General features: G+C 40.5%; 1 pseudogene across 1 annotated transcript in view; it reads right to left on the reverse strand.

The window, feature by feature from the left end:
• LOC110219880 (sodium-dependent phosphate transport protein 3-like) overlaps positions 1–8,318 on the reverse strand; it is a 54,292-nt pseudogene extending 45,974 nt beyond the window's left edge. The window contains exon 1 of the transcript XR_013482752.1: positions 8,214–8,318. The product of XR_013482752.1 is annotated as a sodium-dependent phosphate transport protein 3-like (transcript). The remainder of the gene's footprint in view (positions 1–8,213) is intronic.
• Positions 8,319–14,079: the final 5,761 nt, after the last annotated feature.

The following is a 14,079-nucleotide window of genomic DNA, read 5'->3' on the forward strand; positions in this document are numbered from 1 at the left end:
GGGTGAAGTGACGTGTCCAGGGTCACACAGCAAGTAAGTGTCTGAGGTCAATTTGGACTGAAGAAGGTGAGTGGTCCTGGCTTGGAGCCCAACACTACCTACTGCAATGCCTAGATGTTCCAGGTAATGACAGAGAGAGTCTCATTTTTGGACTTTGGTTTATGACTGTCAGATGGCATCTCTCCGCGGTTTTCCTCTTATTTTCTGGTATCATGGGTGTCTGCATTACATAACGGCCAGACGGTGCTGGTTCTTCAGTTCTTTCAAGGATATTGTTCCTCTTCCAATCTCAGTTGTCCATTTTCTGATTCCCTTTCCAGCTAGTGCAGTAGAATTTTAAAATCACTACCTGTGTTATTGCTATTGTTAAAATAGCAAGGTTTCTGTATTAAACACTTCATTGGTTTCCCTTGTGAGGCCTGTAAGAGGTGCCCAGATCACCACCAGATTCTACCTTATACTAATGATTCCAGCAGCTTTTAATAAACAGATGGGGAAACTAGTATTTTAATTTAAAACAGAGGATCATGACTTTTAAAACAGAGTACAGAAAGTTCCTGAACAATGGTAAGGACTAGAACTTCCCAGGGCTGCTATAGGAGGGATTCCTTTGTTAGGTATTACAAATTTTGCACCATCATTTCCGGTACAAAAGTCATTCACTTTTCAGCTGCCAAAACAGACATAAAATAAGCTTTGAGAACCTCTGCTATCGCTCTGTCGTCATTTCTTACCCCATTGTGCAGGTACAGGGTTTTTATGTTCTTTGTGCTTCCTTTTTCTCCTAACATAGGTAAGCACTCTCCTTTTGTTATCTGGATCCACTCACCAGCCTCAGCTCATCACCACAATGGTCAGTTGCTCCTAGGCAGTGGAAGTCAGATCAGGTGTAGACTCTCTTTTGGATGTTGCTTCTTCTACCTTTTAAAAGATTCAGGAATCTAAAATTTAAGTTAATTAGAGGCAGCTGTTGTCACAGTTGATCAAGCGGTAGGCGTGGAGTCAGGAAGATCACAGATCAAATTTGGTCTCACACATTTACCAGCTGTGTGACTCTGGGCAAGTCACTTAGCCCTCTTTGCCTCAGTTAACCTCAGTCATTTAACGTCAAGTCACTTAACCTCAGTTTCCTCATCTGTAAAATGATCTGGAGAAGGAAATGGCAAACCACTCCAGTATCTTTGCCAAGAAAATCCCAAATGGGGTCATGGAGAGTCAGACACAACTGAAAACAAATGAACAGCTACAAAATGAGAATAATAACAGCACCTATCTTGGAGGGTTATTTTGAGGAGCAAATGAGATAATATTTGTAAAGCGCTCTTAGCGCAGTGCCTGGCATTTTTAAATGCTTACTTCCCTCTCTCCCTCCCTATATTGCCCTTAGGCAAACAATTAATACATATATGAGGCAGGATTTGAACCCAGATCCCTGGGTTCAGATAAGATTATATTTGTAAAGTTCTTGGAGACCTTGAAGTGGTATGTCAAAGTTAGTTTATCATCATCATCATCATTGTTATCAATTTTATTAATTATTCAACTTGAAGCACATTCATTGTCCCATACCAACTTTGGCTGTCTGGTATCCTATACCCCAACCAAACTGTTTCTTCCAAATGTCTCTTGGCGATCATAAAGACACTTTTTCAGGGGCTCAATTAGATGTCTAAAGGATTCACCCCAGGAGACACTGGCATTTTGAAAGTAGAACTTAATTGCCAAAAGTGACCTTGAAGTTTTATGATGTGTTATGGAGGTGTTTTTAAGCCAGTGGTCACTGTGGTTTATAAACCTTTGACCTCCACAACACTAATCATTCACTCCCTCTTCTATTTTACCTCTTTACCTACTTTTCAGGGGGTAAAATATAAGGAATCAGTGTCACAGCTGCATAATATTTCCCTCTCACCTTTGAATAAAGTTCTTTACCAGAGAGGCTCAGTAAATTAGGTATTGCTTAGATAAAGAGGATGGGGGAAGGTCCAATTAGTCCAAAATGGACATTTTAATCAGAAAATATTAAGGACAAACCTGAAGAAGAACCAAATGCTCATTCTTTCTTCATGATGATTTTCTCAGCATCATACAGGATTTAGGTGGCAAACAACTTTCACCAGGTAACACCCTCAGTTTCATTAGAGATACTTTGGCTTTACCTTTCCAGATTAAAGTTTATTTTACTTTGCAGTTTAATTTTTAACTCCCTTTTATTTTCTCAAGAGGCAGCTTGATGGTTAACTGGATACAGAAGATGATTGGAGTTAAGACAAGTGCTGTCAAAGGCCTGCCTCTTTTTTTTTTTTTCAGAGATGAATAGCTAAAGCATTTATGAAGTGATTTAAGTGCCTACAATGTGCCAGGCACTATGTTAAACAGTGGGGCTACAAATACAAGTAAGGGGTGTGTGTGTGTGTGTGGTGTGTGTGTGTGTAAATCCTTCCTTCTGGTTCAGATGAGAGGGAGGTTCATGGGTCGCCTACATAAGTACAACTCCCCTGTCTTTTAATATATTTTTCATTTCACGCAGCCTATTATGTGAGATAGCAAGTTCCTTCTTCCTCTTCCTTTCTTCCCCAGGACATTCTTTTCCCTTTTCTGTCTTCTAAGACCATCAAAACAGAACAAAATCACCCAGACTTTCTGTCTCATTTAACACCTTCTATAACCCTCGAGTATATTAGGATCCTGGAAGAATATTTTTTTCATCAGCTTTAATAGGATACAAACACTTCATCATTGTGTGTCCCCTTCTAACGTTCAGATTTATTTACCTCCATGGTTATCTCCTGATGTCTGTTGACATATTAATAATTTTAAATTATCTAAAATTTAATTTTTAGATTTTTTTATTCATTACTAATGCTTTAAAGCCAACTACATTATTAAACACCCATTTTTCCTCCATAGGAAAATTACACTGTTTCACAGAATGAGTTATTGGTCGCAAGCTTTTATCCATTGCATTTGGAATTTCATATTCCAAGATATCTCTGAAAGCTGCCATGTCTTATATTATATTAACTATGGTTCATTTGCTACCTGAACTCTTTCTTTCTGGCTATTTGAAATATTTTTTCTTTGACCTAGAAGTTTGGGATTGTGACTATGGTATTGCTGGAAATTTTCATTTTTTTTTTCCTCAGGAAGCGGCCAATGGATTATTTCTATTTGCCCTTTGCCCTCTGGTTTTAATTGATCTGAACAGGTTTCATTTATCAATTCTGGAAACAGGTTTAAACAGAATTTTTTGCTATGATTTTCAGGTAGTCTGATGATCCTGAGTCTTGTTTTCCAGGTCAGTTTTGTTTGGTGGACTTTTAAAAATTATGCACTGTTCTAAGATTGGAGCAGTTTCCCCTTAAGGTAGGCTGTAGTTTCTAGAGTCTATGCATGGAAACCATTGTTTTAATTCTAGTCCAAATGGTCTTAAGACCACTCTGACAGTGTCCCCCTACTGGAGGCTGCAAGTTTATAGAACTCATTCATGGCAAAATAAAGTAACATTTTTGGAGGTTGATACAGTTATGCCCTCCAAATTATATTTTGTTTGCCACCAGCTTGTTTTTTCTCCTTGATATGTAAACCCCCAAAAGAATATTTTGCCCTGTCCTCTGATATGCAATTTGGCCAACTTCGGGGAAGCCATCCAAAGTCACAGTGTAAGAACCCCACTCTCAGTAGGGTATTTAGGGGAACAAAGTTCCCTCTAGCAGGTGCACACCTTCCTACTGGAATATTCCCCTTCTGCTGAATGGACTGGTGTCTCTGTGTGTCCTAACTCAGTGATGCCTTTAAGTGATGTACTGTTATGTTAGGATGTGTACCTGAGTTGTATATCTGGTCCCCTTTTCCTCTCTCTCCCCTTTTCTGTCTTCCCCATTGCCTGAAATAAAATTTTGCATTGCATTGAGTCCCATTGTATTACATGTTATTCTGATCACCTGAACTCATTAAGTGGCTGTTTGGCCCTACATCTCTGTCTGGACCACTGGTCTTTCTTAGACATAAACTGGGTACGTGGACACACCTACAGCCACACCTACAGGAGGCATATGGCAGTTGTAGAAAGCCAGCATAAATAGGGGAAACCTACATCCTCCAGGGAGGGACTCCCTTCTGTTTGGGAACTGGTTCAAAACAACTGGGACAGCCAGTAGGGTGCTGGAATAATATGGACAATGCAAGCAGTCCATTTGGACAAACAATCCTCAGTAACCTAAAGTCATTAAGGAAAATTACATGGGAAGGCTCAAGAGAAACTTGAAAAGTTATGGCAATCACCTTTGAAGACTTATTTTGTTTGAGAGGCATAGTACTTGCCTGTTTTTTGGCCTGCTTTCCAGCTTACAAGTCCTGGTGTTCTAGGGTAGACCCTAGTGTGCAGACTTGGGTGATAATTAAGAGTCACCTTCAAGGGCAAACATTCCCGAGTTCTGTGTGCTTCAGGACTTCTAAAACTTACACATAACTTAGGATGAACTTTAAGAGTCATCTCTGAGGGAAAAAATTTCAGAGGAGTCCTGTGTGTTTCAAGACCATTGTTTCCTCATGTCTTTCAAAGACAGAGGAAGTCCAGCTGAATTTTTCCTGTGTCCCTGATCAACCAAAAGGAAAAGGATGTAAAGAATGAAACCTTTCCCAGAGAATTTTTGAAACCTTCCAAAAAGGTAGAATCTCTCTCTCTGCCTTTATAACTCTGGCCAAGTTAGGATGGCAGATAAGACAGATAAAAAAAAAGGTAATCTTTTTACCCCAGTCTGCAAAACTTATGGCAGGCATCATAAACTTGAGACTCAATTTGTGACTGAAATGTAATTTCTCTACTTTGAATTTCTAAATTGTGGTTTGAAAGAACTATCTTACTAAGTTTTGGGGTATCACTTTAGAATTGGTTTAAGGAAAAATTAAAAAAATTAGTGAAAGTTACACAAAAACAGTATTTAGGCCTTTTATCTTTCTAAGGGGCATGGCAGTACCAAAGAAGGAGTGGAGATCTCATGAGCTGAACTCGACAGAGATGGGGGAATAGAATAAAAAGGGAAAGAAAAAGTAGGGCTGGGCTATAGTGGGCAGGGGGAGGCTGAGGAGGGCCATTGGCCTGAAGAGCATCTTGGAGCAGAAGACTCAAGTTACTGCCACCAATTGTATCTACCTCCTCAAGGACTGAGGGACATCACAAAAAAAGCTTTGCTGTTTCTCAACTTCCCCCACCTGGCATTTGTCTATTGAAAGACACTGTAGCACTCTTTGCTCACTTTTTTTCCCATAAACATGTTCTGATAACCTGAACTTCCCTTAGTCACCAACAGATAAGGGGTTTGCCTAACCCCTTAGGCAAACATTTATCAAACACTTTCAATGTGCCAGGCACTGGGCTTTACAATTTACAAATACCGTTTCACAACTGATCTTCACAACAACACTTGGAAATAGGTGCTATTATGATTCCATTCCACAGTTGAGCAAACTGAGGAAGACAGAAATTAAGTGACTTATTTAAAGTTGATGTTATTCAGTCATTTTCCTTGTGTCTGACTTTTCATGACCCTAATTTAGGGTTTTCTTGGCAAATATATTGGAAGCCAAAGACAAGCATGAGGAGAAAGATAAGTGCAAGAGAGGGGTAGGTGAGAAGAAGGAAGCAGAAGAAGAGAGTGAAAGCAGCAAATGTAATGGTGTACAGGCAACTTTGACTTGGAGGAGCACCCAGTGGATAGCAGCCAAGACTCTTCAGCTACTAAAAAGGAAGAATTGCATTTGACCTCATTTAAGCATCTGGAAAAAGCAAAAACAAAAAGCAAGGTTGATCTTGGGAAGAAGCCCAGATGATAACCAACGACCCTTTAAAAACCTTGCAAGACTGTAGAGGGCCAGCTTTGGGGAGCTGGAGGGCTTAGGCAAGCCCGGGTCTTACCTGTAGTTTGTACTAAGCCTGGCAGCCGTGAAACTCAGGATGTCGGCTCACCATCCCCCTGTTCTGTCTCTTGAGAACAGGATGCAGGAAGGGAGGAAACGGATGGGGTACAGGACAGGATGCAGGAGAGAAAGTAACAGACAAGGTACAAGGAAGTAAGGAAATCACTTAATTAGGTTTGTACTTTTCATGAATAACAATGTTACTGTTGCTTGATCCAGTACTCTATAAGCCTGAGCCCTCAGATCAATAAACGGAGTTTGTTCTTCACTGCTCTCACCTGGCCCGTGATTCTTTCTCTCTTCACACTCTGCCAGCATCAGGCCGCAGCTGGGGACACAGGCGCTCCCAGCACAAGACCAAATATTGCTCCAGAGTTTAACAAACGAGTAAACCTACCTAACTCATCAACATTTCTATATGTTACCAACAAAGTCCAGCAGCAAGAGCTGGGAGAAAGAAATCCATTTAAAATGACTATTGACAATATAAAATATTGGGGAGTCTACCTGCCAACACAAAGTTGGGAACTATATGAACACACTTATAAAACTCTTTTCACACAAATAAAGTCACATGTAAACAACTGGGAAAATATCGATTGCTCATGGATAAATGGAGCCAATATAATAAAAGAGACAATTCTATCTTCAAAACAAAAAGAGGATCAAGTTAAGGCAGAAGACACAATAAGCTTTGTTTTGTTTTTTAGGATTACATAATTTATAGGTAGTCAGTACTACACCTCTTTAGTTTGGATTTAAGTAATTCACTTCTTTTACAGAGCAGGGCAGACTTCATAGAGGCAAGCACCTTCCTGTTAAGGCATTACATGATATTTGGCAAAACTCTTTTTAAAAAATTCAGATTCCTGAAGATGTTGGAGAACTCTGAGGATGTTTGCTTCCAACATAGTTGGACTCCTTGCAACCTTCATTGTTCTTGTTATTAATCCTAAATCATACAACAAAAACAAAATAAAGTCATACCAAACTCATCTCTCTTTTTGAGACAATTATCATATTATACTCTTTGACAAAAAAAAACAGAGAACACATTCCCCCCCCCAAAAAAAAACCTAACCGAGGGTACTCCATTTAGAAGCATTTGCAGTGGATATTGGGGGGCTTGGATTTATTATTATGCTTTCTGATCCACATCTGCTGGAAAGTGTTCTGGGAGGCCAGGATGCAGCCTGTTTTCTAGATTTGTGTTGAGGAGAGGGGTGTGTGTGAAAGCATGAATCTTGCTTAATTAATTATTAATTAATAAATTAAAGCCTGGGGACTAGGGCTTTAATCTCTATTTGTCAGCAGTGGGTATTTGGTGGTACCACCAGTCATTATTGGCATACATATCCTTTTGGCTGTCAACACATCTCACTAAATGATAGAGTTGAAGGTGGCTTCATAGATACCACAAGATTCCATACTTAAGAATTAGTGAATCACTAGCATTTATTAAGTGCTAGGCACTGTTAATTGGATCCTGGAAGCTCTCATTACCAATGGTAATAACCTGACCATCAGAGAGCTCAAAGTTCTTTTCCAGACAAGAGATAGATGGCCAGTGGTCCTTTTTGTGCAAAGTCAATGGCTATATAACACAACTTTTCTTGATGTCGTGCACTATTTCCTTCTCAGCTATGTAAGTGAAGCTGTCACATCTCTCAAGGTCTTCATAAGTGTGTCCACTGGGTCATGGCTAGCCATATCCAGATGAAGAGTGGTGTGGGGGAAGGGCATAACTTTCATAGACAGGCCGAATGTGGGTCACAGCATCACTATAGTATATCAATTCAATTCCATAAGCAATCGTTAAGTGTCTACTGCTTACCAGGCACTTTACTAAATGTGGGTGTTACAAATAAGAAAGAAAAGGAGGAAGACAATGTACCAAAAGAAGCTGGAAATTTGGGAGGCAGGAGACATCAGAAGGTACCTAGCATGGGGGCCTCTTATTCAGTGGAGTTGAAACCAGGCAGAGCTGCAGATGGAGAGTGGACATCACAATGCCAGTGTTATAATTAGACGTATGCAGCAGCAGCACAGCCTGGATGACAATATAAATGATACGGAAGCTCTTGAATATCTATGGAATATTTCTTCTGTTGTCTTTGGACATCTTGAATTGCTTTCTGTGAATAGTCCAGGGGGCTCTTCAAGGGTCACATAGAGCACACTGTAGCAAAGCATGGTGCTGGATCTTCTCCGAGTGGTTCCCATTGGTGACAATATCATGTACAGTGGGATACCTCTTTTGCTCTGGGCCTTCTCCCTTTCTGGTTCATACCCACCTCCATACCCTGCTGCCTTAGGCTTTCAATGATGGCAGGGTCAAAAGCCCCAGAGGCATTATCTCCAGCAAAGCCAACTTTCAGCTTTGTACCTTCTGAAGCCATTGTCAAAGAAGATAGCTCTATTCATGTTGAACTTTGAAATGGCAAGTTTAAAACCTTTAGATAGAAAGGAACTGGAGTGGTCAGTGGGCAGCCTTGTGCCCACTGGTTGGAGGAGCTCACAGTTCTGGCCTTTCTAAATAGAGACAGAGCTGCCAGGACATTCCTCTCCAGACCCACTGCAATTTTTAAAAATACATCATTTCTTTCAGAACCTAGGTAGTGTGTCTTGTTTGTTGCCCTTATTTATTCACTTTGGCAGAGTTTGGCTCTACCCAGATCTTTTATCATAAGCCAAAGTTGACTCTTGATCCCCACTCAGTCCTACCTGGGTGTGTTGGTTTTATACTGAAATCACCTACCTTATCTCATACCTTTCTCGTGGTTTCTGTCCCAGCTGTGTTCTTAACCATCTTGTGGACCCAACATGGTGATACCCTTGCTTCCCTCTTCAGCTAAGTTCTTCAAGATGCATCTTGTATTTATGGGTTATGAATCCTTGTGAGTCTGATTGAGTCACTTTATGAGTCTGATTGTCAGTGACAGGTCACTTCTGCCCTCAAGAGGTCTTGAGAGTTTGAAGTGACCTAGTAAACCCAGATTAAAATTTTAGACCTTTGAATTAGGTAAGATTAATTTATCCCATTCTTTCTAGAATATATGTCTGCTATGAGTTTCTACGAATTAAGAGAAACAAGCAAAAGTTAAGGAGGATTCAAAGAAAAGCCACAAAAACAAAGAATGAAGAATTGGAAAACAATACCTTTGATTTTCTTTCTTTCTTTCTTTCTTTCTTTCTTTCTTTCTTTCTTTCTTTCTTTCTTTCTTTCTTTCTTTCTTTCTTTCTTTCTTTCTTTCTTTCTTTCTTCTTTCTTCCTTTCTTTCTTTTTTTTTCATGAGGCAATTGGGGTAAAGTGATTTGCCCAGGGTCACACAGGTATTAAGTTTCAAATGTCTAAGGCTGGATTTCGACTTAGGTCCTTCTGACTCCAGGGACAGTGTGCTATCCACTGTGCCACCTAGCTCCCCCTTTTTGTTTTATTTTGTTTTTTTAATAATACCTTTGAGAAAAAGATGGAGAAGACTAGTACAGAGATGTTAATATTGGCAATGATTTTTCTTTTTTTCTTTCTTTTTTTTTTTTTGCTTTTAGGAAATTGGGATTCAGTTACTTGCCCAGGGTAACAGAGCTAGTAAGTGTCAAGTGTTTGGTCTGAGGCTGGGTTTGAAGTGAGGTCCTCCTGACTTCAGGACCAGTGCTCTATCCACTGCACCACCTAGCTGCCCCATTGGCAATGATTTTCAAGAATATTGTGGATTATTCAGAAGATTACAAGTGGATTGGGGTGTGTGTGTGTGTGTGTGTGTGTGTGTGTATGTGTGTGTGTGTCTACTGAGAATCAAACAGATTTTTGTTTGCTTGTTGTATTGAAATTACAGATGAGAATCTCAATCCTATGGAATAGCACCTCAGTGTGATATGAATGATATGGAAGCAGAGTCAACAATTGTTGGCAACTGATTAGTTCTGGGAGTTGATGGAGAAGTACTGAAGTTTTGCCCCATTGTCAGTATATTGTAAGAGTCCAGCACTATTAATCACTTTAACTTAATCACTTTAAACAATTAGCATGGGCGGCAAGATCTCAGAACTCTGCTTTTCACAAACAAAGGCATCTTAAGACATCTTTGCTATATCGGATTTATGTAAAATTATTATTATTGTTATCCATTGTATTTCTGGGCAACTAGGTGGCACAGTGAATAGAGCACAAGATCTGGAGTCAGAATGACTTGAGTTCAAATCCAGTCTCAGTCATTAGCTGTGTGATGCTGAGCAAGTCATTTAACTCTGCTTCAGTTTCCTCATCTCTAAAATGAGCTGGAGAAGAAAATGGAAAACCACTCTAGTACCCACCAAGAAAATCCCAAATGGAGTACAATGAGTTGAATATGACTCAGCCACCACCACCATAGGAGAATATGAATTGCGTAAATGGGTTGTGTTTTATTCCCTTGAGTGACTCCTTACTGATCACATTTAGAGATCATTTACTGCTAAGTGGGAGGTAAGACCAATAAACCCCCAAGCTGACATTCATCCCTTCTGTACTATTTCCTTCAGGACTTTGCCCCATCAGTCATTCTTACTATCTAATCACCTTTTTAAAAATTATTATTCATTGAGTCCTTTGCCACCTTTTAAAGTCCTCCCCCTCTCCCCCATCCTTCACTTTATCTTACCATTCCCTCAAGCTGTCATTCTATGTGTCTTTCTTTGCAAAACTCCCAGGGAAAGTTATTTATACTCACTGTATCTATTTCTTCTTTTCCTACTCTCTTCTGCACTCCTTTGAATCTGATTTCTAATCCTACCACTGAATTGAAGGTGCCCTCTCTAAAGTTATCAATATTTTCTTTTACTTATATGGGTCACCTACAATTTTTTCTCACAGTTTGAAAAACATAGAAGAGAAAGATTAGAGCAACAACACTAGAAAGTGAATACAAAATAAATCAGCCTACTTAACGAGTTTTGATGAGAACTGAATTCCTCCTTTTAAAAGCTTGAAATGGGAAGGCATTTTCATTAATCATAAATCTGGAAGAAGCACAAGATGCATTAATTCATCACTGTCTCTAATGGTTAGAGTTCAGGAGCAGCTGCCCAGCTAGTGCATTTTAGGAAGAATCTTGAGAGTCATATATAGGGCTTAATATTGCATGTGAATAAGATTAAAGGGACTGCAAAACTCCATATGAGTGAACAGTGTTTAAGGGAACCCTAAAAGGCAAATAGAACCTTGGGCTCCATTAGAGAAGCAACATTTCCAGGAATAATCAATAATAATAATGATGATGATAATCAGCATTTATTTAGCACTTTAAGGTTTTAATGTTTCTCATTGTCTTATGGAGTCATTGGCTTCTATTTGTTCCCTTTTAATTTTCAGGGAGTTTGTTGCTTGGGTAAAGTTTTGCACCTCCTATGTCAAGCTGTTACTTCCCTTTGCAGTTCTTTCTTCCATAGCTTTCATTTCTTCCCCATTTTCTCCTCTAACATAACTCTGTCATTGGCAAGAACATTTTCAATTCTTTTTTTTTTCTTTTTGGTGAGGCAAATGGGGTTGGGTGACTCTCCCAGGGTCACACAACTAGTCAGTTTCATGTGTCTGAGGCCAGATTTGAACTCAAGTCCTCCTAATTCCAAGGCCAGAGCTCTATCTACTATGCCACCTAGCTGCCTCATAAAAGAAGTCTGGATTCTAAGACTTTTTTTTGTGAGGCAATTGGGGTTAAGTGACTTGCAGGGTCACACACAGCTAGTGTCATTGTCTGAGGCTGGATATGAACTCCGGTTCTCCCGACTCCAGGGCTGGTGCTTTACCTATGGTGCCACCTAGCTGCCCTCAACTCTTAAAAAATAAAACAAACACATCTCTTTCAGGAGTTCTAGCTGAATTTATGCACATGCTGTATTTTTATTCTATTCTTTTCTTTTAACAATTAATTTATTTTTAGTTTTCAAGGTTCAGTTACATAAGATTTTGATTTTTAAATTTCTTCCCCCCTCTCCCCTGCCCCCTCCCCAAGAGAGAGTGCAATCTGGTATAGTCTCCATTCAATCTGTATTTTTCACAGAACCTTTGCTTGTAGATGTTTTGATGTCATTCTCTGTATGTGTGTCTTCAGCATTCTTGTCACCATAAACACTTTATATGGCGGAATTCTTTTTTTCTTTTGTTGGCTCCTTCTTCCAGCCTACTTCTGACTTCAGACTTCATATTATGGATAGTCTCTGTAGGGAATGTGTGGCTGGTCTTTGCTGCTTTCTTGGGGGTCATGTGTTGTATTGTTCTAGGATCTCAGGGATAGCTCAGGCTGGGGAACAGCAAGCTTTCAGCGCTTCCATATTGGTCTGATTCAGGGCAAAGCCTGATTTCTACTGCTCTGCTCTGAGCTCTGCAAACTTCTGACCTAGGCTCGGGTCTGAGAAAGAGGAGACTGGTGCTGGACTTAGCTACCTTTAGCTACCTGGGAAGCTCTGCTGGATCAGAAGGACAGAATTGCAGGTTTCCCTTTGGTCTGGAATGGCCTGGTTAATTCTGCTTCTTCAGACTACGCTGGAAGGGACCTGATAACCTTTGCTCTGGTGTCCGAGACACACTGCTTTTGCTTGCTTCTGAACCTTGTTTCCTTCTCAGTATACCCCTAGGGCTGGAGACTACTTGGGGTGCGGTGGGTTGAGGCACATCCTCTCCTAGTCTACTGTGCATTTGTTGCTGGGAATTAGGTAGTGAGCAACAAAGGTGCCACTTTTCACCTGTCCCAGCATCTTGGTGCTTTAGTGTAGGTCTGAGGATACCTTGTATTGGTCTAGGACCTCTTCTTGCCCCAGTTCTTCACTTTGTTCTGGGTGCTGGCATACTGTCCAGCAAGGTGCTGGTCCTGACTTGACCTCCAGTGTCCACAGACCTCCTTGTCACCCTGTGCTGAACAGGGCTGGGAAAATGATGTACTGTGAGTTTTTCTTGGATTTCCCCATCAGTATGATGTCTCATGTGTTTTCTAGATCTGTTTGGGAGTGGGGCAGAAAGCTCCTCTTTACACTGTTTTCTGCTCCTCTGCCTACCTGATTCCTTGGGTATTCCTTTTCATGGAAGGGTTGCACTAGAGGATCACCACGGTCCCTTGTACAATATTTTGTAATGTGGTGATACATGTTTGTTCATCTAGTTGGGACATCTGGCTATGTTAAAACATGTACGGAATCATCAGAGTACCCTCTGCTTAGGTTGGCCACATCTCTAAAGAATAGGGCTGGATCCAGAACCAAGACTCATAGCTAAGGAGCCAGCAGGTCAGGGAAGAAAAGATTAAAACCAATGAACAAGCGTGGATTAAGTGTCTGCTCTGTGGGAGGCACTAGACCACATGCTGAGGATATGACGACAGGAGTGAAACACTGCCTGCCCTCATGGAACTTACACCCTAATGAGTGAGATGCCATGTACTCATGATTATATACAGAATGTGTATTGTTTAGAGTAAATTCAATAAAGATCAACTGAGGAACAGGCAGGCTATGCAGCACAGTGGATAGAGTACTGGGCATGAAGTCAGGAAGACTCATCTTCCTGAGTGCAAATATGGCTTCAGTCACTTAGTAGCTGTATGACCCTGGGCAAGTCACCTAACCCTGTTTGCTCAATTTCCTCATTGTAAAGTAATCTGGAGAAGGAAAGGACAATCCACTCCAGTAACTTTGTCAAAGAAGCTCCAAAGACGGTCACAAAGAGTCTGACATGACTGAAATAGCTGAACTGAAAACTGACGTGCAGACTTTGAGCAGAATCAATTTATTAACAGTGATGTGCATAACTGTTAACAAAGTGGGTCAGCCTGGCAACCTTAGCAAGGCCAGTGACCCCAATGAGAAGGAAGAGATCTTTTTTACTGAAACACAGGAGAAGAGGGGTCAGGTTAGTTGGGGAAGATTATGATTGGCTATACAAAGAAAAGTGCTTTGGCCCTCTCTGACAATTATGGAATGTTAATTGTTTTATGGGACTCATCTGCCTTTTGTCATCTTTGCTAGGGCATCAGTACCACTGGCCTCAATGTCATATTGGAGGATATCCAATCACCTATAACTGCAGGCAAGGATGAAAACACTTTTGGGGATGGTACCAGGTTAATCTGGTTGGGACTTATAGACAACAAGCAGATGTTCTAGGAGGTAATGGTCAGAGGGATAACAACA

Source organism: Phascolarctos cinereus, unplaced genomic scaffold (assembly GCF_003287225.1).
Source record: "Phascolarctos cinereus isolate Bilbo 61053 unplaced genomic scaffold, phaCin_HiC Scaffold_726;HRSCAF=1367, whole genome shotgun sequence".
In the NCBI taxonomy this organism is placed as follows: domain Eukaryota; kingdom Metazoa; phylum Chordata; class Mammalia; order Diprotodontia; family Phascolarctidae; genus Phascolarctos; species Phascolarctos cinereus.